Genomic DNA, 6,000 nt, shown 5'->3' on the forward strand with positions numbered 1-6,000 from the left:
TTTTGGATCTTATTATAGTTTCCATAAGTTTACATATAATAGAAGTCAGGCATATTGGTCTGTAGTTACCTGGTTCAGTTTTGTTTCCATTTTTGTGGATCAGTATTACGTTTACAATTTTCCAGTCTGTCGGTACAACCCCTGTGCCAAGAGACTGTTGCATGATCTTGGGTAGCGGTTTGTAAATAACTTCTTTCATTTCTTTGAGTACTATTGGGAGGATCTCATCCGGCCCAGTGGATTTGTTTATTTTAAGAGCTCCTAGTCACTTTAACACTTCTGCCTCGGTTATGCTAAAGTTATTTAAAACTGGATAGGAGCAGGCTGACATGTGGGGTATGTTGTATGTATCCTCCTTTGTAAAAACTTGTGAAAAGTAATCATTTAATATATTTGCTATTTTCTTTTTTTCATCTATGATTTTGCCATTTGTATCTCTTAGACATTTAACCTCCTCTTTGAATGTTCTCTTGCTGTTGTAATATTAGAAAAAAAAACATTTTGGAATTGGTTTTAGCCCCCTTAGCAATGTTCATTTCTATCGCTCTTTTGGCCTTTTTCTAACTTCCTTTTTGACTTGCATTTGCAGTTCCGTGTACTCTTTCTGTGTACTTTGTTTTTTTATCCCTTTTAAACACTCTATAAAATGTGTTTTTTTGCTGATTTTTGTTTTTTAAATTGATCTATTAAACCATTTTGGCAATTTTGTTTTAGATTTAGACTTTTGGGATGTAATTGTTTTGCACCTATAGTACTACATTTTAAAAAACAGCCATCCTTTTTTTCTGTGGATGTTTTCTCTATTTTACTCCAATGCACTTCTGTTAGACTCTATTTCATTCCTTCATAGTTTGCCTTTCTAAAATTGTAAACCTTAGCTTTAGTGCTTACTTTTTGGGTTTTAAAAATCACTTCAAATGAGACCATGTTGTGGTCTGAGTTTGCCAGTGGTTCTCTGACCTTTGTTTTAGCTATTCTGTCTTTGTTGTTTGAATGTGCTTATATGTGTGTGCTACGTCATATTCTCATTACAATGGAGAGACAATTTGAAGTTTCTGACCTGCATCTAAACCAAGCATGTGACGCACCGTGTGGGCACAAAAATAGGGTGGATGTCTACAGTTAGAACATAAGAACATAAGAAAGTTTACAAACGAGAGGAGGCCATTCGGCCCATCTTGCTCGTTTGGTTGTTAGTAGCTTATTGATCCCAAAATCTCATCAAGCAGCTTCTTGAAGGATCCCAGGGTGTCAGCTTCAACAACATTACTGGGGAGTTGATTCCAGACCCTCACAATTCTCTGTGTAAAAAAGTGTCTCCTATTTTCTGTTCTGAATGCCCCTTTTTCTAAACTCCATTTGTGACCCCTGGTCCTTGTTTCTTTTTTCAGGCTGAAAAAGTCCCTTGGGTCGACACTGTCAATACCTTTTAGAATTTTGAATGCTTGAATTAGGTCGCCACGTAGTCTTCTTTGTTCAAGACTGAACAGATTCAATTCTTTTAGCCTGTCTGCATATGACATGCCTTTTAAGCCCGGAATAATTCTGGTCGCTCTTCTTTGCACTCTTTCTAGAGCAGCAATATCTTTTTTATAGCGAGGTGACCAGAACTGCACACAATATTCAAGATGAGGTCTTACAAGTGCATTGTACAGTTTTAACATTACTTCCCTTGATTTAAATTCAACACTTTTCACAATGTATCCGAGCATCTTGTTAGCCTTTTTTATAGCTTCCCCACATTGCCTAGATGAAGACATTTCTGAGTCAACAAAAACTCCTAGGTCTTTTTCATAGATTCCTTCTCCAATTTCAATATCTCCCATATGATATTTATAATGTACATTTTTATTTCCTGCGTACAGTACCTTACACTTTTCTCTATTAAATGTCATTTGCCATGTGTCTGCCCAGTTCTGAATCTTGTCTAGATCATTTTGAATGACCTTTGCTGCTGCAACAGTGTTTGCCACTCCTCCTACTTTTGTGTCGTCTGCAAATTTAACAAGTTTGCTTACTATACCAGAATCTAAATCATTAATGTAGATTAGGAATAGCAGAGGACCTAATACTGATCCCTGTGGTACACCGCTGGTTACCACACTCCATTCTGAGGTTTTTCCTCTAATCAGTACTTTCTGTTTTCTACATGTTAACCACTCCCTAATCCATGTACATGTGTTTCCTTGAATCCCAACTGCGTTCAGTTTGAGAATTAATCTTTTGTGCGGGACTTTGTCAAAAGCTTTCTGGAAATCTAAATAAACCATGTCATATGCTTTGCAATTATCCATTATCGATGTTGCATCCTCAAAAAAATCAAGCAAGTTAGTTAGGCACGATCTCCCTTTCCTAAAACCATGTTGACTGTCTCCCAGTACCCTGTTACCATATAGGTAATTTTCCATTTTGGATCTTATTATAGTTTCCATAAGTTTGCATATAATAGAAGTCAGGCTTACTGGTCTGTAGTTACCTGGTTCAGTTTTGTTTCCCTTTTTGTGGATCGGTATTACGTTTGCAATTTTCCAGTCTGTCGGTACCACCCCTGTGTCAAGAGACTGCTGCATGATCTTGGTTAGCGGTTTGTAAATTACTTCTTTCATTTCTTTGAGTACTACTGGGAGGATCTGTTTATTTTAAGAGCTCCTAGTCCCTTTAACACTTCTGCCTCAGTTATGCTAAAGTTATTTAAAACTGGATAGGAACTGGATGACATGTGGGGCATGTTGTCAGTATCTTCCTTTGTAAAAACTTGTGAAAAGTAATCATTTAACATATTTGCTATTTTTTTTTCTTCCTCTACGATTTTGCCATTTGTATCTCTTAAACATTTAATCTCCTCTTTGAATGTTCTCTTGCTGTTGTAATATTGGAAAAACATTTTGGAATTGGTTTTAGCTCCCTTAGCAATGTTCATTTCTATTTCTCTCTTGGCCTTTCTAACTTCCTTTTTGACTTGCGTTTGCAGTTCTGTGTACTCTTTCTGCGTACTTTCTTTTTGGTCCTTTTTTAATGCTCTGTAAAGTGCCTTTTTTCGCTGAATATTTTTTTTAATTGATCTATTAAACCATTTTGGCAATTTAGTTTTACATTTAGATTTGTCTACTTTAGGGATATAATTGTTTTGCGCCTCTAGTACTACATTTTTGAAGAACAACCATCCTTCTTCTGTGGGTGTTTTCTCTATTTTACTCCAATCTACTTCTGTTAGTCTCTGTTTCATGCCTTCATAGTTTGCTTTTCTAAAATTGTAAACCTTAGCTTTAGTCTTTACTTTTGGGGATTTAAAAAACACTTCAAATGAGACCATGTTGTGGTCTGAGTTTGCCAGTGGTTCTCTGACCTCTGTTTTAGTTATTCTATCTTCGTTATTTGAAAAGACTAAATCAAGGCATGCCTCCCCTCTAGTGGGTGCCTTCACAAATTGTGTTAGGAAGCAGTCATTTGTCATTTCCACCATTTCTATTTCATCCTTCGCGCTACCCACCGGGTTTTCCCATTTTATTTGGGGGAAGTTGAAATCCCACATTAGTATGGCTTCTCCTTTGCTACACACATTTCTAATGTCATTGTATAACAGATTATTGTGCTCACCGTCTGAATCTGGCGGTCTATAGCATGCTCCTATTATTATGCCTTTTGAATTTTTGTCTGTTATTCTGACCCATATTGATTCGGTTTTATTTTCTTTGTCCAGGTTTAACACCTGGGCTTCAAGACTGTTTCTTATGTATAGCGCTACCCCTCCTCCTCTTCTGTCCTGCCTGTCTTTCCTATACAGTGTATACCCACAAATATTATATTCGTCCCCATCACTCTCAGATAACCACGTTTCTGTAACACCTATCACATCATAGTTACCTGTTAGTGCAGTAGCTTCAAGTTCTAGAATTTTGTTTCTGATACTTCTAGCATTTAGATAAATACATTTAATGGTTGTCTTACCTGAGTTGTTGTTCTTGTTTTGATGCGGTCTCCCTTCTGTTTTTTTGTTGATTTCTCCCCCCTTCCTTTCTAGTTTAAATGCTTCCGAACCTGCTCGAGGATCTTTTCTCCGAGTAGACTAGTTCCCTTGTTATTTAAATGCAGTCCATCCCGTCTATACAGATAGTCCTCGTTGTAGAATGTGGTCCAATGATCAAGATAGGTGAAGCCTTCCCGTGTGCACCACGTCTTCAGCCATGCGTTTTGATTAATTATTTCCAGCTGTCCATATGGTCCTTTGCAAGGTGCGGGTAGTATACCAGAAAATACCACAGTTTTGGTTTTCTCTTTTAATTTCCTTCCTAGCTCTCTGAATTTGTTTTGCAGGGATTTTGGTCTGTCTCTTCCAATGTTGTTTGTACCGATGTGGACGACTACTACCGGGTCGTCTCCTGTTCGTTCTAGGAGCCTGTCCACGTTTTCAGTGATGTGCTCCCGGAAGGCAGCACACTGTTGTAGTAAGGGGGTCCAAACTGCGAATTGAACTTGCTGTGTTTCTCAATATGGAGTCCCCAACAATCATGACCTCCCTTCTTTTTGCTGTCTGGTCACCACTGTCAATAGGGTCCTGGATGTTGTTCCTTTCATTCTCTTGTTGTTGGTTCTGCTCGTCAAAATTCTGAAGTGACTCAAATCTGTTGGTTGTTTTGATTTCTGGTGGTTGTGTTTGACGAAGTTTCTTTTTTTCCCTGCTTCTGCCTACCTGAACCCAGCTGTTCTGACCTTCTATCTCCCTGGTGGCTTTCAGTCTGTTAGGGGTGATGCAGACTTCCATGAATTGTGGGTGTGCCAGTTCCTCAAGATCCTGTTGCTGTCTCACTTCTTCCAGCTCCACTTCTAGCATACTTACTAGTTTATGCAAATCCTGGATCGTGCGGCACTTTACGCACACTTGGTTTAGCTCCGCTGGGTTTTCTCGGATTTCCCACATCAAGCAGGTGTCACAGATTACTGGCTTGAAGACCATGTTGAGGGTTTTTTTTTTTTTTTGAAGTTTAGTTTCTTCTGCAGCTGTCAACCTGCTTTCAAACTGCTTCGAAACTGCTCTGTACTTTTCCACGCCTGTACTTCTCCCACTCGCTGTCGCTTCCACTCGCTGTCGCTGGGAAGTTCTGCAGTTCCTCAGCACTCACAATCTCTACTGTGTGAATTATGGATCACTTTGTATATAAGAGACTTGCTCTTTCACCACAAATATAAGCCAGGGTTCTACTTTTTACCCTAATAAAGTACATATTTAAACTTTAGCCATATATGTACTGCAAATACTGTAAACACCCTAATTAAACACCCACTTGTCTTAAATTGTCTGTGTCTATCCCTTCTTCTGTCAGTGATTCATTTTCATTCCTTGCAATGGGTTACTGCTATGACAGGTATACCATGGGTATACTGTTGTAAGTGTTGCGCAGGTGAATGTAAACTAACACACCCTGCTCATAATCAGTCATTTAACTCTCTGAATATATACCTTCCAATGTCTTTCAATAATAATGTATATGCTGACCATTCGTCCAAAATACAAATACACATTGGTCTAAATCCTCAAAGCTCTTAACTAAAATTATCATTAGTGCTGTGCTTTAAATAATAACCCCACTTAATAAAGTTACCAAACCAGAAGTACATTACCAAGGCTTATAATTCAGGGGCTTGTGAGTAGTCGAGTAAGTCGTTTTTATTTTATTTTAGAATTATTTTCAAATAGTTTTTGGAGCTTTGACTTCAATATGAGCTCTGTTCCAGTGTACATTTTAAATATGACTGATGTATGCTTGATAAGCCCTGTAGTTATCGCTAACCTAGAATTTCCATTTTCCAAGTCCACAGTAGGCATGGACAGTTTGCACTGGTGTTAATGTTAGCAAGAAACAACTTGGCTTTAGGTAGAGGCAATCAAATTACTTTTGTGAGTAGTTTCCTTCTACATTGTTGGTGAGATTTTTTACCCATCTTAATTACGATATATATATATATATATATAGATATATTATATATATATATAATATATAG

Source organism: Polyodon spathula, chromosome 13 (genome assembly GCF_017654505.1).
Source record: "Polyodon spathula isolate WHYD16114869_AA chromosome 13, ASM1765450v1, whole genome shotgun sequence".
Lineage (NCBI taxonomy): Eukaryota > Metazoa > Chordata > Actinopteri > Acipenseriformes > Polyodontidae > Polyodon > Polyodon spathula.